We start from the raw sequence: 24261 nt of genomic DNA, 5'->3' as shown, positions 1-24261 counted from the left end.
GTGATCACCTGCCAATATTTTTATTTCTGAAGCACATTAAAACTAGGGAACCTCAAAATAACACCCCTAAAACCATAAAATATAGGAATTTTTGTGCAGAAAAAGTAACACTTTTTCAGAACTTACTAGCAGAAACAAGCTGGGAACAAGTATATTCTTCAGCCGATCCTGTTCTAGCGTATGATATCTTTGTCAGCGAAGTTAAAAAGCAATACGAACTTGCATTTCCTGTCGATGAATTTCGAAAAACAAAAAAGGCAAGGAAACCCTGGATAAACGCTGCCCTTGTTAGAAGAATAAAGAAACGTGACAAGATGTTCGCACTATTTATCAAAACCAGGGATCCAAATACTCTTACCCAGTTCAAAAAATTCAGAAATAAACTTAATTCTGATATCAAACGTTCGCGAGCCATGTATTACGAAAGCAAGTTCACTGAGATTTATAACAGTCCCAAAAAAGTTTGGACCACCGTAAATAATTTGATGTCTAAGGGTGAGAGAAGGGACCTTACCGAATTGACAATTGAAGGTGTGCCTTGCACAGGGATCCCGCTGGCAAACAAATTTAATGATCACTTTTTAGCTGCTGGGGCTCCCAATCCCAACATAGACAATAATATTCAGCATAAAACACACATGAAATCAATATTCAGGGACTCGATTTTCCTGGTTCCTACAACTTCAGAAGAAATTTGTGCCATTATACGACAGTTAAGTAATAGTAAATCTTCTGGAATAGATGATCTCAGGGTCCAACCCATAAAATCAGTAGCACAGCATGTCAGCAGTCCGCTTTCTCACATATGTAATTTAATCCTTTCTACTGGGGTGTTCCCTCATGAGCTAAAGATTGCGAAAGTGTCAGTAATTTTTAAAGGGGGAAACGAAAACGACTTAAACAATTACCGACCAATATCGGTTTTGCCAGTCTTTTCAAAAATTATGGAGCAGGTTATTTACATTCGCTTAATAAATTTTTGTAAACAAGAAGGTATAATTGCAGAACAACAATATGGCTTTCAGAAAGACAAGTCCACTGAAAAAGCATTACTTAACACTAAAGATAAAATAATAAGCAACTTTGAGCAAAAATATCATACAATAGGACTTTTCCTTGACTTCAAGAAAGCGTTCGATTCCATCAAACACAATATATTGTTGCAAAAGTTATACAACTATGGAATCAGAGGAATCGCATTTGACTTAATAAAAAGTTACTTAGATAGTCGACAACAATACGTGCAGATAAACCAAGCAAAATCAGGTCTAGGAACAATAAAATACGGGGTCCCACAAGGCTCCATCTTAGGGCCCTTACTGTTCTTGTTTTATATTAATGACATTATCGATATTCCACTTACGCCAGATATAATCCTGTATGCAGACGATACTAATGTATTTTTTTCTGGAACAGACTTAGAAATGCTTGAAAGGCAAACAAACAGCTGGCTAAGCAACCTATCACAATGGCTTAACATTAATCAATTAGCCTTGAACACTAATAAAACAAAGTACATTATTTTCCGTCCCAGAAATAAAGCCATCAGTAGAGAACCTATTATACAATTTCGTGGGGAACACCTAGAACGAGTAAACTCTCACAAATTTCTGGGGGTTATTTTTCAAGAAAATCTGAGCTGGTCTTTGCACATAGAAAAAATACGAAAAGATATTTCCAGATCAATCGGAATTATCTTTAAAGTAAAGAACTTACTACCAATGTGGTTAAAAAAACAGTTGTATTATAGTCTAGTTTTTTCTCGTTTGCAATATTGTATTCTTGTCTGGGGAACTACGACAAAAACAAACATGGAAAACCTGCTTATACTACAAAAACGAGCCATACGATTAATAGAAAACTCTCCATATAGAGCCCCCTCAGCCCCACTTTTCGCAAAACATCAGATATTAACTATCACGAATATCATGAACAAAAGAGTAGCTTTGAAAATATATGATCAAATAAAAATGGACCCGGCTGGGTTCTCGCAAACTTTCTTCTTTAGAGACCACGACCATAACCTTCGGCATATTACCTGTAGAAAAGAACTAGTGCGTACGAACTACGGTACACAAACGCTAAAGTATCGAATCGCTGATCTTCTAAATAAGTACCCGGGTATTATAGAAATCATTCACGACAGTCGTTCCATGAAAGCATTTAGCAAAAAGCTAACCCATTTCTTTTTGTGACATAGCAATGGCTTACTTTTTCTGCACATATCTGCCCTATACAAAAAAACAAAAAATCCATGTTCTATTAGAAAAGAAAACCTTACTTTGGCCGGCTTAGTTAAGCTCTTCATGCCTTTTGTTATGTTCAGGGACACCGATATTTGTATTTTATGTGCAATTCTGTGTAACAATGTTGACTGACGAATATACTTTTTGCAGCATTTTCTTAATTGTGTGCCTTAAGTGAATATGTGCTGTTTTTTCTTGTTTCTTCTTTTTTTGTTTTCGTGTATAATGTTATATGCAATGTCTCTTTGGTGTTACGGTCTGTTTTCTTTGGTTAAACCTGCCCACTGCTCAGTTGTAGAGTGTAAAGGGGGCGGACGCTTCGTCAGGCAACTTTTGATTGCCTTTTTGTTCGCCTCCTCGGCAACCAAGTGTTGTTGAAATAAATCTGAATCTGAATCTGAATCACGGGGCCTTGTGCCCAACGCCCAGTGCGCGCAATATGGAGCGCGAGAGACAGCGCGACACACTTTCTTTGAGTGCCGTGTTGCCCGGATAATGTGGTGGCAGGTGTATCGGATGTTTTCAGTTCGTGCCGGGCCAGACATCCGGCAACGACGGGATTATTTTGGCAAACTAGTGTTTATGTCCGCTATGTTTGTTTTGTGGCGTCGCCGCTGTCTGGCCGAAGCCCGGCGTCAACCGGCGACGGCTATGTACCCCGCGTTGCAGAGCCTGCGTCTCCTTATCTGGCAATACCTGTCTGAAAGGCTTGCAGCGGATGGGGAGGCGCGGTTTCTGCGACGGTGGCACACACGCTTCTTTGTCGTGCACGAAGGTCGGCTGGTTATGCCGGCGCTGCGGTATTAGCCGGGCCGACCCCCCCCCCCCCCCCCTCTCTTTACCGACTATGCTGGTTTGTTCGAGGATGGTGGTGTATAATTTTGAAAGGGCCAATCACCCTGAGAAAGATCCTTGCCCCCCCCCCCCCCCCCCCCGTGCTTCGTTGCTATGGGAGGCTGATTCTTCTTTGTCCAGTGTTCGTTCTATGCACTATAGGCTGTAATTTGTAATATGGACGGTGTGTTAATATAAGGTCATGGTGTTTCTGGGTGGCCACCCACTTTGTATACATTTGTTTTGCCCTCAGTCATGAGTGTGTTTCCAATGTTTTGTTTGTTTGCACTGTTGAATAAACTTCCCTTTTATTCAGAGCCCGGATGACTGGAATTCAGTGCCCGGATGAGTAGATTTCAGTGCCCGGATGAGTGGATTTCAGTGCCCGGATGAGTGGATTTCAGTGCCCGGATGATGGCTCTCGGTCTCGGCGTGACGTCACCACACTGCCGACAACGGGGGCTAAAAGCATTTCATGCTTAAAAACATTTGCCACTTATTTCAAGTGTTCGTGACCCTTACGGGTCACTGGGCGCCGTGGTCGACCCTTGGTCCAGGATACCGTACTTGACTGCTGTCCTCGTGTCTCAGAGTACGAGAAATCGTAGCACTTCCTCGTCCTCGCTGGCCATCAAGTGCTCCCATTACGCCGCACTCTGGTTGAATACGCTTGTGTCTAAGCCTGCCTATTGCAGGTCCTTGTAACATGCTCTAGGGTCGGTTTACCCTGACACCACTGACATTCGTCTTAGTATTGTGTAGGGGAAGTCTGCAGAGCTCATAAGGCGTGTTACGGTACAGCGCAAGAGTGAGGGAGAAGGCTGTCGTCCCACGAGGCACTCTCGCAGCGTGCGCCCGACGAAGATGGCAGCGCCACGGTGCGACCCGCAGCCGCTCGGCGCAATGAAACCATCGGCCATGTATTTTAAAGCGAACGCGAATGGCTCGTACTGTCGTCCGTCCGTTAACAAAACGTGTCACACGCGTTTAACTCGAGAACTAAAAAAGATAGAAGAACAACAATGGGTGCCTCAGATAGAAGAGGAAGAAATGAACCTAGAAGCCAAGTTTGATCGCTGCGCGGCAGATCAACCCGCCGCCGCGGCAGGTTTCGCGGCAAGCGGCTTGCAGCCGGAGGCTTGCCGGGCGGCGTGTTCGCCAAATGCAGTCGGTACAGCCAGCGATGACAGCGCCGCCCACCGGCAGGTAGCAGCCACCATTAAGGCTGGTTATAAATATTCATTCAGAACGATGGCTTGACATCACCGCTATGCGGGTTGTCATCACGTCTGCGGGTTGTGTCATCTTTGTAAAGAATGTACCGGGACTTGAGGTTCAGGCATATACGGCGTGTACTTTGGGTCGATTTGTTTTGGTTGACCTCCTGTACGACAAAACATATTGGCGCATCATTTGTGTGTACGCCCCAAATGCGGTGGATGAGAGGACAGCGTTTTTTCAACGCGTACAAAAGCACTTCAGTTGTGAGAAATGCCTGATCGTAATGGGTGACTTCAATTGCGTCCTGAGGGGCTGTGACAAAACCAGTGCAAGGGCATTTAGGGACAGAAGCACTGAAGTACTCTCAGAAATTATAGACACGTGCAACCTCGATGATGTGGCCGAATGTTTAGAAGGCGAGCGTTGTGTGAGACTCACCCATTTTCAACGGTCAAGCCATGCACGGCTAGATCGCATTTATGTGTCACCGAACGTTATTTCAAAATGCAGTAGCTACAATGTAGTACCGGTATCATTTTCGGATCATTGTTTAGTGAAGTGTGGGATAGGGACAAAGAAACGAGGAAATCAGTTTTCTTGGGAGATGTGGAAATTAAATAATAAGCTCATTACAGACGACATCTTTAGCAGGAAAGTAAACGAAGAAATCAGTAAATTAAAGCCGAGCGGGGAACTGAAAGTATGGCAGCAGTGGGAACTTTGCAAACAACAAATAAAAATAGCAGCAATCGAAAGGTCAAGTTGCATACGACAAGAGGAGAAGCGTGAGGAGGACAATTTAAGATCTTTACTAGCTAGACTTCTCGAAAGAGAAAGCGAAGAGCCTGGCAAATGGATGGATGACATTAGGAAAATAAAAAATAAGATTGAACTCTTTGACGAAGAACGCTATCGTGGCGCACTGGTGCGGGCTAGGGCGCAAGATATAGCTGATGGGGAGACACCTTCAAAACGAGCGCTAGGAATGGAAAAAACGCATGCTCAACGAAACCACATTGAACAGATTGAATGGGGTGGGGCGTTATCTGGAGAAAGCGGGCATATCCAGCAGGCATTTCTTGAATATTATCAGGCGCTGTTTGCAAAGCAAGAAGTGGATGTGAGCGCATTCAAGGAAAAGTTTCTTGGCGCTTTGCCGCGATTAGATGACGAACAGAAAGAAAGGCTGCAGCTGTCGATAACTTGCGTCGGAGGTCGAGCAAGCGATAGAAAATTTGAACCTGGGAAAATCTCCTGGACCTGATGGGTTAAGCGCCGCTTTTTACAAAGCATATAAACGCGAAATAGTGCCAGTACTGACAGCAGTTTTTAACGAAGCCTATAAAGAAAATGAATTGCCCCCGTCTTATGGTAAATCCCATACAGTGCTAATCCCTAAATCCGATGACGCAGAAAAGTTAAAGCAGGTCACAGCATATCGTCCTATCGCCCTCACAAACGTGGATTATAAAGTTTTCATGAAGATTTTAGCCTGTAGACTACAGTCAGTAATTCAGGATATAGTCGGTCCCCACCAGACGTGTGGGATCAAGGGACGCTCTATTGTTTCCAATATTCATAAAGCGAGGTGTGTGCTGGAATGTTGTGATTACACAAATAGCTGTGTAGCCATCATTCAGCTAGATCTTGAGAAGGCATTCGATTGTGTTTCGCACGATATCCTGTTCTGCATACTCGACCATGTGAATTTAGGGTCCATTATTTGTGAGGTAGTGGCCTTGGCGTACCGGAGCTGCACGACAAGATTAATTGTAAATAAGAGTTTGGGGGCCCCCATTAGCCTGCAGCGTTCGGTGCGCCAGGGTTGTCCCCTCAGCCCTCTTCTATTCTGCATTTACATTGAAGCGTTGTGTTTGAATATCATGGAAAGTGAAAAAATTCGAGGATTCCAGCTACAGGCAGCAGAAGTTAAGCTGCTGGCTTATGCGGATGATGTCGCGGTGTTCACAGTGAACCGGGAGGGTATAACCGAGGCCGTGGCATGCGTAAAAGAATTCACCAAGATCACCGGTAGTAAAGTGAATTGGTCAAAGTCCCTGTGGCTTTCGCACGGAGAATGGCCAACGAAGCCCGGCAATTTTGCAAACGTGTCCTGGGTGACGACCCCAGTAAAGTACTTAGGCGTTCCACTGGACGGTTATCGCGATAGCGATTCGTACTGGAAAGCACAGACGCAAGCCACGCGTGAAAAGGTGGAAAGGTGGAAAGGGCGACACCTTTCAATTTTCGCAAGGGCCACAGTGTGCAATCTGTTTTTTATGTCTAGGCTGTGGTACGTGATGCAAGTGTTGCATTGTGCAAGGATGAACGTACAGAGACTGCACCGGATCTTTGCCGTTTTTGTGTGGGCTGCGGACTGGGAACGCTGTAGCCGGACCAATTTATTTAGGCGGGTGAAGGATGGCGGCCTGAGTCTGGGACACTTATTTCTGCGGCAGATTGTAAGCAGATTTTGTTTTGTGCGCGATGTAAGCGATCCGTTTTTGCGCACTGTGTGCCAATTAAGGCTCGGAACTGCACTGCCGGACTTTGTTGTCACAACCGAAAGGTTCTCGGGACGTATTTTTGGTTACTTTAGAGAGGTTGTCGTGAGTGTTCGATTCCTGCCTGTTCGATTTTCGTATGAATATTTATCATCTGTTAGCAGGAAGAAGTTGTATAAAGATTTGTGCGATGTAGTTCTTCCACAACCTATGTACAGGGCCTTATACAATGGAGGCCAGGGACGCGACGTACTTAAGCGTGTAAAGGCGATGCAGGTGCCGCCAAGTGCAAAAACTTTTTTCTTTAAATTACATACCGGAACACTACCAGTAAAGGAATTCTTGGAAAGGAAGCAGTTATTTCTACCTTGGGGATCACATTGTTTAATTTGTAAACAACCAGAAACAATAGACCACGTTTTTTTGCACTGTTGGGAGGGGGTATACTTTTGGGACATTTTGCAACGGACTTTAAAAAAGGACTTTCCGCTCGACGCTCATGGTATTCGGTACTTGCCTGTAGAGAGTGAGGATGGGACACCATTCGACCTCATTATGCTAATGGGCCTCCATTGTATTTGGCGCTCCAGAATGGCAGGATATCATTGCGATCCTGATGCAAGGCCAGCACGGATCTATTTTCGGGAGTGCATGCATAAGTATATTGAAGTTCAGAAACTTGCTCCTGAAGCTCCCGAGTGGCTCGAAAGAGTCGAGCCTTTGGTGACGCTTAAGGAGTTTTAATATGATGAAGCCACGCACCCCCGGGCGGATAGTGTTGTTAAGTATTGCTCATTGCGCTCTGTAAGTGTATTTGTGTACTGTGGTTCTTGCCGAAGTCAGGCAATAAATAATAAAAACAAGCTATGGCGCAGTGGATTAGAGGCTCGTGTTGCGTATGGAAGGTCGACCGTTCGACTCCGCTCTCTGTACTGTAATTTTATTGCTTTTTATTTCATTCATTTTTTAACTTTATTCCCTTTTAGGTCGCAAATTGTGATGCTTAGTGGCATATAACGCCGTTTAAGATTTTCAAAACATTTTCTGCATACTTTTACACACATTATTCACAGCGCTGGAATATCACTTTTGATTTTAAACTAAACATTACATGGTTAGTAACAATAGGTTGGTATAGACTTTTGAGCATTATTTAGGGATCTATTATCCCTTTTAGGTAAGCCGTTGTGACAATCTTCAGTCACCGTGATCAATTCACCGTGGTTTCAAGCCTTGTGGCTGTACAGGCTGCAGTTGGCGAATACGCTGCCGGGCGCGTTTTGCCGCCAGTGTGTCCGTACCTTCCCGTCACGCCAGGCAGATGCGACGCCGATCTACCGTCTGTGGTCTGTTCGGTATGCAGATAGATGCTGACGCTGACGCACCGGTCTGTCACACTGGTCCGACGACGACGTCAGCTCGACCACCGACCCCGTATTGTTCTGACGAGTGTGCATAATGGGATCCAGGAGCCTGCGATGAGACTAGCTGGCATGACATTCTGTAAAGTTAAAAATTTTATAACTTAATCGGATACCATGACCATATGCTAGCCACGATGACATATATACGCGACGTGCACCAGCAAAGATGTGCCTTCATTGGGTACCTGCGCATAGAACCAAGCGGCGAGCCAAGCGACTCGGGCAAAACACCGCGCGAAGGTGCCGCTCGTCGCTTGCCGCCGTCGCTCGTCGCCTGCCGCCGTCGCTCGTCGCCTGCCGCCGTCGCTCGTCGCCTGCCGCCGTCGCTCGTCGCTTGCCGCCGTCGCTCGTCGCCTGCCGCCGTCGCCTGACGCCGTCGCCTGCCGCCGTCGCTCGGGCTTGCTTGCGGCCGAGCGAAAGCTTCGCGCCCGGTGAGGCGACGGCCTGAAAAACTGCACTTGTGTCTACCTTACCTGTACAGAAAAAAAAAAGCGAAACAAGCGGCTGCGTTTCAGATCTTCACAATTTAACACTAATCAGCGATGAACTTTTGCCAGATTCCCAAATATCAGTCGACGGTGGAAGGCCGACTCCTTTAGAGAGGGGGCCGATAGCTAGTCCGTAGGATTCGTTCGTGTGATTTGGGCGATTCCGGAGAGCGAATTCACAAGTCTTAGCGCATGCAAATGGTTGTCAAGTGTATTCTGGCTACAGTAACCTCGAACCGACGATTGCTTACATCGCAGGACGCGCGCACAATACGGGAGAAATGCCGATGCTAAAGCTAGGCAGCCGGCAGCAGTCGTTGCCGTCGGCTGTGGACAACAAATTGGGCTGTTTTCATTAACGCAAATTGTCGGCGAATGCGTTTCTAAATAAAGCGATTTAAAATCAAGTGTTGGTGACATCGCAGAAGGAAGATGCAATTACGGGGAAGCGCCGCGGTGTAATGCGAAGCGTTTCCTAGAAATGATCGCATAACTTGCGCTTATTGCACTGTTATCGTAGCTGGCAGAGGAGTGAAACTACAAACAAGAGTAGATATTTCAGATAAGGAGAGCCCATCTTGCATTTGATGCCATGAAACGAGGAGTACCTTTTTTCTGAAAACACTGCGGTGCAACAACACAAGAAAGAAAAAGGCAGCGCATGCGCATTGCCGACTGTTTATTGCAAGAGAGGGACATATATATAACCCTCATACAACATGCAACAACGCTCCATCGCTCTCAGCACAGCCAGTAACAAGTAATCTGCAAATTACAAGGCTAAATGCAAAACGCAGAACGCTTCTCCTACTCTGCCTTTAAAGCACTAGCTTAATGCAAACGTTACAAAAACCTAAATAAACTTAGAAATAAATAAATTTATTTCTTGTTCATAGGCGGAGCTTAATTGCGTCCTCAGATTGAAGAATGAACTCACGTTTTCGTACGTCAACTCAGTTTAACTACGTTAAACCCCTACCAATTTTTTCTTACGTTTTTGTTGGTCTCATCTAGTAACCACTTTTTTTTCGGTAGTGTTGGGGGATGCTTTTGTTTCACTTTGCCTTTATCTTTTGTTTACCAGGTTTATTGCTGGAACGACGTCCATGGCTGCCAATGCGTGGGTTGCCTGCCAAGTGTGCTCCCACACTACGAGGACGAATGCAAGGTCTTCCATGCAGTCGAGTGCCCGCGCTATGGCAACAGTGTTCCTCATGTGGCCTTAGCGACGCACTACGTGAACGGATGCAGTGACGCCGCCCGCGCTGTTTCTACAACCGACAATCCGGACTCAAGAGGCGACCGCGTCTTAAGAACAAATGACGTCATCGCCACCCTGGAGGAATTCAAGGCGCTCCTTATGGAACCGTTCTAGATCCAGCTGCCCGCAATGGAGAGCCAGGTTAACCGACTCTCAGAGGACATGGCAAACCACGCTGTCCTCATGCGGGAAATCGTGGAAACACTCAGAAGTACGAATGGTAGTTTGAACTACGGGCGCACACAACCCTCCGAAGGACCTTCCGTGGCAGTTAGGGAACAGGTACAGTCGCAGCCCGAAGACCTCACCCCTCAACTGAGTCGGATCTAACAAAGAAGAGCGCGAAGAAGGACAAGCACCTTTGGAGTGGAGCTTGTAGAAGAGGCACATACTGCGAAGACTAGAAGTGTTGGCCAGCCAATCGCTCGCTTACCTCGAAGACGGGTACCCGACAGCTGTCCAGCGTGTGAAGCGGCCTGTTGCTTGGTGGGAAGACGTTCCTGATTCTTGCAGTAGCGATATCGACGAAGTCTTACATGTCTACTCTTTTGAGAGAAGTGAAGAGAATAGGCGTGTCCTTTACTCCTTGAAAGTGAAAAATGTTCGAGGCCTTTACACCCAGACTCCAGAGTTTAAAACGGTCCTGACAGTGAACAAGTGGCACTGGAAAGACGTTTACCTCAGAGTCGCTGTGGGGGCGTGTGATGAATTCTTAGACCTCCATTTTAGCTTTGAAGGTCCCCTCGATACGTCTGGTTTGGCGTCACATGTCGAGAGCGTGAAAATCTGGAATAAAGAAAGAAATAAGAGTGTTTGTTTCTTCGAAGAGGTAGACGTTCCAGAGCTGCTTCCTGAGGGATGGCAGCAAGAATTCTTCCGCAGTTGGTCACACCTCGAATCGAATGGCTTCACCAGTGAGAGCGAGATCAGCTTCGACGTCTTCGTGGTGGACACTTAACACCTGTGACCTCGTTAGCAGTATATCCACAATCGATGCCTTGAACAACGTGGAACCGTACATGTTTACAAATATTTGTGTTACGTCGGGATTATCGAGTTATTTACGCGTGCTTGTGCATGTTTCCGCAACTTACGAATTCGTCACGTGCGAGGGTCAGCTGCCGACGAATGTATCAAGGGTCCTTCCCCTAAATATCTTCAGCCGTCGCTACATGCTGGAAGAAAAGCAAATAAAGGCGAAGTATTCTGCAAGAACTACTAGAGACAGAGAGCGCGCGAGTAGTTTCACCTGCTAGCGCCTTTTTATTTTGTCTTATGTACACATAAATCGTAATTATGGTCTATCATTTCGGCTTGAGGACTTCTTCACGAGTTTTCATTTCACTGTAAAATATCGCTTCTGTTCTGTCTCATCATCAGTGTGTTGGTGTGTCCAGTGGCTTTCTAGAGTTGTGTTCTCTCCGCCTTTATGATATTTTTCTTTTGTATTTTGAGTATTTCGGGACTTTGAAGGCGTTCTCGCTTCCAAGATCGGTTACCGGTGCATCAGCTCGCCTTGAATTACGCTATCGTAGAAGGAAATACCCTTTTGTGTATGCTTTTATAAATTGTGCCCGTTTATTTTATCATTGTAACCAATGTGACTGCATTTTTTTTCTCTTGATCGTTTTTGCTCTTGGGTTTTAGTGTGTGTTTAAGGTTGCGTTTTAGTCCTGACACTTCTTTTGCTGCGAGCGTTTGACTCTGCTTGTGATATGATCTTTCTTGAGCAAATGCATCCTGACTGTGGCGGTTCGGCCTCGGCTTGTTGTGTGCCTGATATTCTGGCAAGTGTGCGTACGTAGCAAGTGGTTTCCTTTGACCACGTCATTTTCATACTGCCACGTATCATTGTAGTGTTTGTTCGTTAATGCTCAAGGCTGCAGGAAAGGGCTGTTATCATTTCTGTTCGTGACGCGAGAAGCGACCAGTCTAATCTCGATTGATCGCAGCCATGAAAGGCTGCATCTAGGTTTTTCCAGATTACTGTGGATGATCTTGTCATTAACGACAGCCCATCCATACGCGGCTTCCCTCTGCCTGGCCAGGGCCAAATCAAGGTATCGGCCTACGCCGATGACGTGTCGCTTTTCCTCAAGGACGAGGATAGCTATGCCGCTTTTTCGCGGCTGTTTCTCGAGTACAGCGAGATATCGGGGGCCCTATTGAACAGGTTAAAAGCAAGGCACTAAGGTTTGGCACCTTCACACCGAACCTTGCGGGCGAGGTGGAGTGGGTGCAGGGAGTGAAAGTCCTGGGAGTAGTATTCCTCGCCAGCGGAGAAGTAGCCCGCGAAACCTGGACTAACCTCCGCACGAACGCTGCGAAACGCCTCTCGGTGGCGTCAACTTTCCGCCTTTCAATGGCAGAGCGCTGCTATTTAGTTAAGTCCACAATCCTAGCCGCATGTTTTTTTGTCGCCCGCGTCGCAAACCCACCGCGCACGTTTGCTCGCAGGCTAACCTCGGCCTGTGGCTCTTTCGTTTGGGCGGGCAAAACCGAACTTGTGTCACGAATGTTCATGCGCCTTCCATCGTACATGGGTGGGTTTGGTATACCTTGTATCCGCACCATGTGCAATGTGCTCGCCTTGCGAGGAGTACGAGATCTTGTACGCAACCCAGACTATCCCGGGAGAACACTCCTCACATACTTTCTGGGTACAGCGCGAAACGTGTTTTTTGCACAACACGTGGTTGGCCCTACAGCCGAGCAGCCGCCGGCCTTTTTCGTTAACGTGCGTCGCACACTGGCGTCGTTGTCTGCCAGCGTGCCCGATCTGGATGTTGATGAAACCCCGCCCTCCAGGATGTGTGAAGCACTAAGGGTAGCTCAGCTGACACGCGAACAACTCCAGAAAACGAGACGGGCACGCTGGCGCCAACTGACCTCAGCTGCGCTTCCTGCAGATGTCAGGGAATCCGGCTGGCTGCGAGGCTGGCGGGTCCTGCCCACAAGAGACCGCCTTGCGGCGTGAGGCGTGCCGCCCTCCGCCCGATGCCCGCAATGCGGTCTTTTAGAAACGTTGCGGCACGCTATGTTCGACTGTGTAGTGGCGCGCACCTTTTGGGTACTGGTGTCACGGATGTTTTTAACCCGCCTCGAAACGCGCACTAGTTCGCGCGAACTGTTTCCAAATATGCTCTTGTGTGTCGGCATGTTCGTTTTGTGGCGGCAGCGTGGAGCGGCTTCCTTAAATGGGCGTCCGCAAAGAGCAATGTTTCCAATGTTGCAGCGCCTCCGCACGCTCCTCTTTGAGCAAGCATGCGTGGACGCACTGTCAATGAGTTAGGCTGAGTTCTTGCGCAAATGGTCGACATATTTCATCGTCCTGCGCGGCGGTCGAGTGTCGGCTTTCTTACTGCCTTACTGACGTGCTCAGTGCTGCGTCACTGCGCATGTGCTTGACTCATCAGAGCATTAAGTTCATCCGTTTTGTTTTGTATTTTCTATGTCAAGACAGAACAAAATAAACTTCTCTTTCTATGCCCGAGCTCGTCCAGAACCTGCGAAGTTTTTTCGGCGCTGGCTTCCTGAGAAGTTTCAACGATAAGTGCAGGCGGACCCCGGATCCACTGCGACCCGGAGGTACCGCAACCAGCCTCCCTGCCCAGGCGCCGTGCCTTTGCCGGTGCTCGGGCAAACTGCGTGAAGGTCGTGCAAGCAGCAGCCCAGCCGGCCACCCGTGACGTCATGGGAGGCCCGGGACCTGCTGCCCCTCCGGTGTTCCGTGCGCCCCCCCAAAGGCGCATTGTTTTTCGTTTACAGTTACTTCCGACGCGGCAGCTGACGACATCGTCGACGGCATCGAGTTGGTTGTCGGCCCGAAAGGGCTAGAGAGCCTCCAGCACCATGGAGGCATGAAGTTCTGCGTCGCCATGGCCTCGGCTGCGGCGGCGGAGACGATGCTCGTGGAAGGCGCCTTCAACGTGAACGGCACTTCCGTCCCAGTAGCCTGCGTGGGTCCTGCCGTGGTCCACATGACGGCTTTTCGTGTGCCGCTGTTCGTGGGAGACGCGGCGCTGGCAGCGGCACTGAGCTCCTACGGCAAGGTGCTTGACATCACCCATCCCGTCCTCAAGGGCCGTCGTCACGTCGGCAACGGGACGCGCGTGGTCCGGATCGACATAAAGCAGGCGGTGCCGAACTTCTTGACCGTCCAGGGCCACCGCGTCATGTTTGACTACCGAGGCGTCCGGAAGGTGTATTCCCGCTGCGGGCAGGACGGCCACATCGGCGCGGCGTGTCGAACGCCGCGGTGCGCTCGCTGCGAGGTGTTCGGCCACGACACGGCCGGATGCGGAGCGGCTTGCAGGCGCTGCGGTGGAAGCCACGCCACAGCGGACTGGCTGCGACCACGGTCCTATGCGGCGGCCGCCGCCTCGAGGAAGGAACCGAGCAAGGACAACGTGGTCGCAGAAACGCGGAGCACACCAACCGTCCGGACGCCTGTTGCCGACGCGGACCATACGACGAGCAGTCCGAGGGAGCCCGAGCCCACCCCCGCGACGGAGGTACCCGTGAAGGAGCAGCTCGAGGGGACGCCTTCAAACGAGGTGGAGCCGTTCGGTGCTGTTTTCGCGGAACCCTTGCCGCCGCTACCCCGCACAGCTTCCTTCAACACCGAGAGCAGCAGCGGCGATGAGTCGAGCGTGGCGTCGGGCGACCTGGTGGACGTACCGGACAAAGTCACGCCGCTTCGCCTGACAGGCGACTTGACGTGCGGCCAGGTGTCAGGAACGACGACTCCTGGAGGTGCGGACGACGCGCGCTTCCCGTCACCAGCCAGCCACACCCTCCCATCGGCGACCCTGGCGTCGGCATCGGCTTCAGCTGCGAGCGTCGCCAAGACCACGCAGCAACCGGTGAGCGAGGCCACAAGCGCCGACGGCCCCGAAAACATGGACTTTTCCCGACCAGACTTCAAACGTGCCCACCCCCAATCATCGGAATCCGAAGGGACTGTTAACGAACGTTCTAGCAAAAAAGTGCCGCGCGCTCCAAGCGCCGCCCATGGCAGCGCTCTTTAGGTTGTATGCTATGCCGTCGGTGCTCTTGGCAGTCATGGCGGTTGTGCATCTCCTCTCCCTGAATGTCCGGGGATTTCAATCCGTAGACAGACAGAGAGAGGTGATGCACTTTGCCAGGGCTAGGGGCGTCGACATCCTGTTTTTACAGGAATGCAACTTCCGTACTTCACTTGATGTGCTGAATTTCACCACCCGGTTTTCTGTTTTTGCTTATTTTTCGTTGACTGATTTTCATATGTGCGGTGTTGGTGTCGTTTTTGTAAACCCCTGCCTGCGCGCGGGTGCTCATTGCACTTTCGGGCTGGACGGCCGCACTCTTGCGGTCGACTTCACACTAAACCAGCGGCGGGTACGTGCGTTGGTTGTATATGCGCCAGCACGGCGGACTAATAGTTCTGATTTTTTTGAGCGCCTCGACTCATTCCTCCTTGATCCCTACCCCACTTTCATCGTCGGTGACTTCAATTGTGTACTTAACATCGACCGTGACGTCCGCGGACAGGGTCACGGTCGCCGTTATTGCGGTGCCCCCGCGCTCCGCGATCTCGTGACTCAGTTCCGCTTGTCTGACGCGTGGGTGCAGCTTCACGGGGATGCCTTTGGAGCGACGTTTGAGAGAGCACAGTCAGCGAGTCGGATAGACAAATTCAATTTTCCAACAGAGCTCGCTTCTTTTGTCGTTAGCTGCGAAGTTCTCGCGTTCCCTGCAGGCACGCCGGTGATTTCCGATCACCACCCCTTGTCAGTCAGGCTCGACTTTGGTGACGAAACCCCACGTACTGTTACGTGGCGCATGGACACGAGCCTACTGGCGGACCCGGAAAGCGTGGCGTTGCTGCGTACGGCGTTGGCTGCATCGTGCAAAAGCTTCGTTGCGAATGATTCATGGGACACACTCAAGGCTCGTTGGCAGGCAACTCTGGTGGCAGCCGGTCAAGACCGCAGACGCCGGGTAACTCATGCACTGAATGACACCCTCAAGCGCATCCGTATAGTGCAAAGGGGAGCACCCTTAACCTTTGCCATGAGCGATTACCTGAACCTACTCAAAGCACGTTACCACGTGTTGCTCTGCCAGTCATCACGGGCAGCTAGTCGCGCACACCAGCTCGGGCGGCCTATATCAGACCCGGCTGTGCTACGACACGTACGCGCAGGCACGGCAGAGGAATTCGCTCCCGCTACTGTGCCTTTCGTGACACTCCCAGACGGCACCCAAAGCAAAACCGCGTCCGATATCTGCACGATCTTCGCAAGTCACTTCTCGAACCTGTTCTCTACGGACAGTTGGCTAAATCTTCAAGATGATTATGACGGGCTTCTACAAAGCTTTTTTAGAAACTTGCCACGAGTAGCTGAAGAGCTGCATGAAAACCTTTCCGCACCAGCCACAAGCCAAGAGCTGCACGCCATCCTGCAGAGTATGAATGCAGCCTCTGCCCCCGGTCCAGACGGCATTCCAACAAGTTTTTATTCGAGGTTTTTTTACCAGGTCGAAGGAGCGCTGCTGAAGATTGTCAACGGCTTCCTCGCGGATGGGTTACGTCCAAACTCTTTCCGCGAATGTCGCATCATACTCATTCCGAAAGCGGGCGGGGACCCCTCCGACCCGCAAGCATGGCGGCCCATAAGCCTCTTAAACGCAGACTACAAAATAGTCGCATCTTTACTGAACACAAGAATGCGGACGATCCTGACTCACCTAATCCACCGGGCTGAAACCAGCAGCGTGCCTGACCGCTCTGTGTTTGATGCACTGGCACTCACAAGAGACCTGTTCACATTTGCCAGCAGGACGGGCTTCAGCGGGTGCTTTGTTTCGCTTTATCAGGCGAAAGCATTCGATCGGGTGAAACACTCGTATCTGTTCGGAGTCCTCGAAGCCTTCGGATTCCCACCGCAAACTGTCAGCAAGCTGCGCTTACTTTACGCAGACCTGAATGCTTGTGTCTCCGTAAACGGCCAGCAGAGCGCTCCCTTATCAGTCACCCGGGGCATAAGGCAAGGATGCCCTCTCTCCCCAACGTTCTTCGTGTTATGCCTGGATCCACTCATCCGGCGTATTAACAGCAGCCCATCCATACGCGGCTTCACTCTGCCTGGCCAGGGCCAAATCAAGGTTTCGGCCTACGCCGATGACGTGTCGCTTTTCCTCAAGGACGAGGATAGCTACGCCGCTTTTTCGCGGCTGTTTCTCGAGTACAGCGAGATATCGGGGGCCCTATTGAACAGGTTAAAAGCAAGGCACTAAGGTTTGGCACCTTCACGCCGAAACTTGCGGGCGAGGTGGAGTGGGTGCAGGGGGTGAAAGTCCTAGGAGTAGTATACCTCGCCAGCGGAGAAGTAGCCCGCGAAACCTGGACTAACCTCCGCACGAACGCTGAGAAACGCCTCTCGGTGGCGTCAACTTACCGCCTTTCAATGGCAGAGCGCTGCTATATAGTTAAGTCTACAATCCTAGCCGCATGTGTTTTTGTCGCCCGCGTCGCAAACCCACCGCGCACGTTTGCTCGTGGCTAACCTCGGCCTGTGGCTCTTTCGTTTGGGCGGGCAAAACCGAACTTGTCACGAATGTTCATGCGCCTTCCATCGTACATGGGTGGGTTTGGTATACATTCTATCCGCACCATGTGCAATGTGCTCGCCTTGCGAGGAGTACGAGATGTTGTACGCAACCCAGACTATCCCGGGAGAACACTCCTCACATACGTTCTGGGTACAGCGCGTAACGTGTTTTTTACACAACGCGTGGTTGGCCCTACAGCCGAGCGGCCGCCGGTATTTTTCGTTAACGTGCGTCGCTCACTGGCGTCGTTGTCTGCCAGCGTGCCCGATCTGGATGTTGATGAAACCCCGCCCTCCAGGATGTGTGAAGCACTAACGGTAGCTGAGCTGACACGCGAACAACTCCAGAAAAAGAGACGGGCACGCTGGCGCCAACTGACCTCAGCTGCGCTTCCTGCAGATGTCAGGGACTTCGGCTGGCTGCGAGGCTGGCGGGTCCTGCCCACAAGAGACCGCCTTGCGGCGTGGGGCGTGGCGCCCTCCGCCCGATGCCCGCAGTGCGGTCTCTTAGAAACGTTGCGGCACGTAATGTTCGACTGTGTAGTGGCGCGCACCTTTTGGGTACTGGTGTCACGAATGTTCGTAACCCGCCTCGAAGCGCGCACTAGTTCACGCGAACTGTTTACAAATATGTTCTTGTGTGTCGGCATGTTCGTTTTGTGGCGGCAGCGTGGAGCGGCTTCCTTAAATGGGCGTCCGCAAAGAGCAATGTTTCCAATGTTGCAGCGCCTCCGCACGCGCCTCTTTGAGCAAGCATGCGTGGACGCACTGACAATGAGCGAGGCTGAGTTCTTGCGCAAATGGTCGACATACTTTATCGTCCTGCGCGGCGGTCGAGTGTCGGCTTTCATACTGCCATACTGACGTGCTCAGTGCTGCGTCACTGCGCATGTGCTTGAAAGATAAGACTTCAGTTCAACTGTTTTGTTTCGTATTTTTGTTCCTTTCAAAAAAAAATAAACTTCTCTTTCTACGCCGCCACCGAGTGAGTCAGTTCTTTTGCGGGTGCAAGTCAGCCCAAATAAAGAGCTTCGTTTGCAAGTATTTCTGGTGTCTTCCTGACCGCTGGACTGCCGTCACTACAACGTGACATCTGGTGGAGGTGCTGGGTAGCCTTCCATGTACCGGACACTCCCTACAAGCCGTGTCGCCAGCCCTCTGAGTCATCAACCGCAGGACCTGAGTCCAGTCCACCGCGCTAGCCGACGCCTGCAAGGGGACGCACCAGAGTTCGGGAATCTGCCGGACCCTACCCGGAAGCGGAAGCCAGCCGCAACGTCTACCATGAGCTTGCCCCAGACGACGACTCCAATCATTCTTCACCAGCCCCGGGTAACACCAACCTTCGACGCTTCGCCTGGCGCCGACCCCGAAGAATGGCTGGAGCAGTTCGACCGTGTGGCTATCTTCAACAACTGGGACGATGCCACAAAACTTAGGTACGTCTTCTTCGCCTTGGAGGGACCAGCAAAAGTCTGGTTTGAGAATGAGGAAGCTAACCTCACGAACTGGGAAACCTTCAAGGAGCAGCTTCTAAAGACATTCACGAACGTCGTGCGAAAGGAGAGAGCCCAGCAGCTGCTACAGTCTCGCATACAACACCCAAACGAGAGCGTTGCTGTGTACACTGAGGAAATGAAGCGTCTCTTCCGGCGTGCCGACGCGAGCATGAAGGAAGAAGAGAAGGTGAAGTTGCTTATGCGAGGAGTTAAAGAGCAACTATTTGCCGGCCTCGTTCGCAACCCACCGAAAACCGTCGCGGAATTCGTAGAAGAGGCATCCACAATGGAGAAAACTCTTGACGCCCGAGCCCGCCAGTATGACCGCCAACAGCGCTTTTTGTCAGCAAGCTGCATGGGTCCCGCTAACAACGATAACCTGCGGGAGGTTATACGTGAAGTTGTGCGAGAGGAGCTCCGACGTTTGTTGCCAACGGGAACGCAGCCTCAACGTTCATCGCTCACTGACGTCATCCGGGACGAGGTTCAACAGGCCTTGGGTGTGACGCCGACACCCACGCAGCCTCTGCAGCCCCCAGCCATGACTTACGCCGCAGCAGTGCGCCGTCCTTTACCTCGACGACGGGACCCAAACCCCTATCGTCCTTAGCCAGCTGCGCTGGAGCGCCGCCCTCTCGCCCCAACTCACCCGTCCTACTAGCGTCGTACTCCGCAATGCTTGCGCTGCGGAGAAGCCGGTCACATTCTTTGGTACTGCCCATATAGGAGAATGGGCATCCGAGGGTTCCCTTGCGACGCCCCACGACCCCGACCCGGCCAGCGACCAGCCGAAATCGAGGATTTTTTTGCGTCGGGAAGGATACTCATCGCCGAGCCGCCTATCGCGTTCTCCGTCGCCATCGTCACCGCGCTAAGTATCTCCTAGCCGAGGCTACGCAGTGCATGGACGCTCACCCAGCCCCCGAAGGTTAAATTGAATAAAGCAGCCTCTGGAGGTGAGGTTGCTTCTGAGCGCACGAACTAAGATCCTCCATCGACGAAAACAGAAGACCATGCCCCCTACGACGACGACGAACCCTACGACAATGACGACCCCTACGACAACGACGACCCCTACGACCCCTACGACGACGAAGACCCCTACGACGACGACGATCCCTACGACCACGACGATCCCTACGACGACGACGACGACTACGACGACGACGATGACACGGCCCGACTTGAAGCTCTTACCGCTGCCCATACACCTTATTAGGAACGCTAAAGGACTCTAAGTTCTCGAAGCATTCTCCGTGTTTAATTTCATTTTAAAGCATCGAGACGATGCTTATTTGGTAGGGGGGTAATGCCACGTATCATTGTAGTGTTTGTTCGTTCACGCTCAAGGCTGCAGGAAAGGGCTGTTATCATTTCTGTTCGTGACGCGAGAAGCGACCAGTCTAATCTCGATTGATCGCAGCCATGAAAGGCTGCATCTAGGTTTTTCTAGATTACTGTGGATGATCTTGTCCTGCTATCTGGAAGTTTCTTTGCCGGCTTTAAATTGAGCGATGCCGCGAGCGGCGGGCATTCGTAGTTCGACGATTGACGAGCACGCTTGTTGCTTACGCCGCCACCGAGTGAGTCAGTTCTTTTGCGGGTGGAAGTCAGCCCAAATAAAGAGCTTCGTTTGAAAGTATTTCTGGTGTCTTCCTGACCGCTGGACTGCCGTCACTACAACGTGACAATACTATTGGTGGATGCGCGGTCGGATTTTGCGTTCCCGCGTATCGTCAAGTGATGTTCTTACCTTGTACAGATTCCGGTCTGTTTGCTGAAATAAACCAGACATCGTTGTCAGGACTGCTCCTACCTTCTGTTTCTTCGTCACTCTTTTTTAGGGCTGCTTATTTTTCTGGATGAATTACCAACTAGCCCACAAGAATATATTAATACATCTTGATATAATACAATCCTTCTTTCACGCTAATGGTGGCTGCGGTGAGGAGCCTTATTGGCGAGGACCAGGAAGAGGAACTCGCGGAACGCATGAGAGCGCTCCGTTGTGGCTGAGGGGGTTTGGCGTTCTGCTGTTGACTGGTCACGGGCTCCATCGAGCACGCATCGACCGTACATCGATGGAGGTGAAGTAAAAAAGCGCCTGTTTTCTGAGCGATGTCTGCGCACGTAATTAATCCCAGGGGGTCAAAATGTATCCGGAGCCACTGCTACGGCGGCTCTCAAAGCCAGTGAGTCTCTCCGGGACGATAAACGCCACAATTTGCAAGCATACAATGAAACCACGCTTTAAAAGCACGAAGATGAAGGCAAATCCTGCCATGCCAAATTGCCTCCTATACTTCCCTCATTTTCAACATACTTTACTGTTTTTTAGTCATTTAGTCACCTACATATTGCTGCATGACCATGAAAACTGCCGTGAAATCAGGTTTCAGCTGCCAGCTTTTGATCGAGGCTGTAAGGTTACATCACTTCATCTACGATAATAGCTTTCAAAGCCCAAGCAGACGACAAACAGATCATTCCTGCTGCTTCCATCTACGCCGCAACCGCGAAAGCAGACAGCAAAAAGAACCCGTGGCTCATGGTCACGTGACACCAGAGCAATTGGCTAAGCTGGTTTACCGGCTGCACGGGCAGCCGGTGAATAGATGACATGCTGATTGTCTTGCCGTGAATACCCTAGCTTTCACCTGGTAATTACTTGCGCAATAGTGCGGACGAAACAAAAATTCTGTATCAAAGACGTCATCATACAAACTTCCACAGTCCATATTTTCATGTAAATATCACCCGATATATAAATTGGAACAGTTATGAGAACCTACCCGTCTAGTTATGAGCCGTCTTGATCGTGGTGAGAACAGAAAACTTCAACAATGGTCTGTAGTGTTCGGCTTACCAGCATCGACGCAGGCGTTCATATCAAGGCTAGACAAAACGTCATTGTTCCTGACTTATAAGCTAATCCACCAGGTGCATTGATAATGATGTTTTTGATAAGGAAGGATTCGAACAAAATTATTTAACCGTGACCGTCTTTCCTTTCAGATCAATAATGAAGTGCATAAGAGGCGCCAAAATAGTTTTCATAGGGGACATGAATTGGCACATAAACAAGTCTGGAGGGCAAATTACTACGCCTACTATGAGCTCTGTCTTGGGTTGAATAAAAACGGCTTCCCTGCTTTCAGAATTTTGGTGCGGAATCACTGAGCTCTTCGTGACTTACGCTGCTTTAAATAAGAGTGGCGCAGCAACCTGGAGGGGCGCTATCTTTTGGCAATGGTACTGCAGTGTAGCCAGGTATGCAGGGGAACTCACCTTACTTTATCCAGGTCTCCATTACAGCAGTAAGATCATATTGTAGAGAGGAAGGCTAGAATCAGCCAGAAATTCAATTCAATTCAATTGAAAAGAAAGAGGACAGAAGGTAAAGAAACGAATACGGCACCATTGGCGCAGCATTTTTTCTGTTTGCCTCCTCGTCGAAAATGGATCAACTAGCCCACAAGACGTGCCACCAAACATGACACCAAAATTAGGTGTCTATACTCCTTTAACCAGTGGAAAATGAGGCTGATATGTTCGCGCTCTGCAGATTCAAAACCCACTGTAGACTCTAAGCATGGTGAGTTTTCCAATGCGACTTCTACCTATGAGGCTTCACATGGACTACGGCGGACGGAGTTTACGCAAATATGGGTTATAATGCTAACGCAAGAAACGATTTTTCTGACGCAATCGCGCTTTGACACAACCGTAGACGTGCGTTTTGATCCGGCATCGCGATTTTCAAGATATTTTCAAGAATCGAAACCTATAAAGACGGTTAGTTTCCGAATGATCGACAAGAATTTCGACGTCAATTCGGCGTCGTGTTCGCCATCGCGTTCGCCGTGGTTCCCGGGCGATGTTCGCCTGAACCTGCCCAGAATGAGATCTAAAAATTTGGCAGTGGCTTCGCTCAGCTACGCCAGGGTACACGTAGCGAAAGCAGTTTCGTCTACTGACATTTCGGTAGTGGCACGTCGTCGTTCTCGTTCAGCACCTTGGCGGCGTCTCTTCGCGAGACGTTCCTCTCGTTCTTCGGGCGTCTCGGCCGCCCGCTTAGCCTTTTTGGTCTCGTTTTCACGCTGTCGGTTGGCCTTGTACCATGCGAGGACTTCTGGGTTGGAAGACTCAATTTTACGCAGCCTGTACCGCTGCCGTGAGGAGCACGCGGCCACTCTCCTTCTTCCATGGTGCGCGTCTGAGGAGCGAGCGCATCGCTTCCGTCTGATACACCAGCTGCGCTGTGTGACTCTGCGCATGCGCAATGCGGCACCGTTGGTGCCATGGTACTGGTTGCCATGGTAGCGGCGCAGGAGCAGTAGTGGCCTTTGGCAGGCACCGCTAAATGCGCTTGTGCTAGCCTACTGTAGCATTCTCTAAAAAGGTGCTTCGTGCCAAAAAGCAACTTCGAAGCACACGTCCACATATAAGTATCTTCTGGAACGCTGTCTGTTTAATGGAAGATTCGATGAGACGGAAGGTTTAGGAACAAGTAAGAGTTGATTTATATCGCGCACGAAAGCGAATGGCAACAGGTGACCCTCAGCTGTGGCAAGAAAGATACGCTTGGCTGATACCAGAGGAAAACGAAAAGGGCGATGCTGGCCAGGCAGCTCCCGCTTCTTATTTTTTGTGGGCGGCAAGGGTAGCTGAGGCAGGTAGTTACCTTTAGCACGAATACTTTCCGTAGCGGCTCGCTTCACATAGTACCATGACACATTTAAGATAGCTGCTTACCTCTGCTGGAATGGGCAAGCGTTCCCAGCAAGAAAAACTTTCTCCATTTACGTTACTGACTACACATGCCGCATTATGCGTTGTGCATTTCTGCAGCGCAATCTGCCAACTGAGGTTTTATTCCATTAAAGGGTCCATACCAACAGTGCAGATCTCGCACAGATCAAATTCCACTTAGCCCAATACCGAAGTCTTCTTAGTGTACGCAGGTTTTTTGCTATAACGCGCTAGCGTTGAGACTCTCTTTCTGCAGAAAATTCGGCATCGGTGTTGAGCGATGAAGCAGATGTCTCAAATGTAACTTATATCACGTGACTTATAATAGTAATGTTTATTTTGCCACCATGCAGTACATGATGGGAGGGCGCCCATAGTAAAAGATGTCTTCTGACTCCTTGACTACGCCGCGGGCACCAAGACTTAAGAATTGGCGG

Source organism: Amblyomma mixtum, chromosome 3 (genome assembly GCF_055824585.1).
Source record: "Amblyomma mixtum isolate Tamu chromosome 3, ASM5582458v1, whole genome shotgun sequence".
Taxonomy (NCBI): Eukaryota; Metazoa; Arthropoda; class Arachnida; order Ixodida; family Ixodidae; genus Amblyomma; species Amblyomma mixtum.
This window is presented reverse-complemented; position numbering follows the sequence as displayed.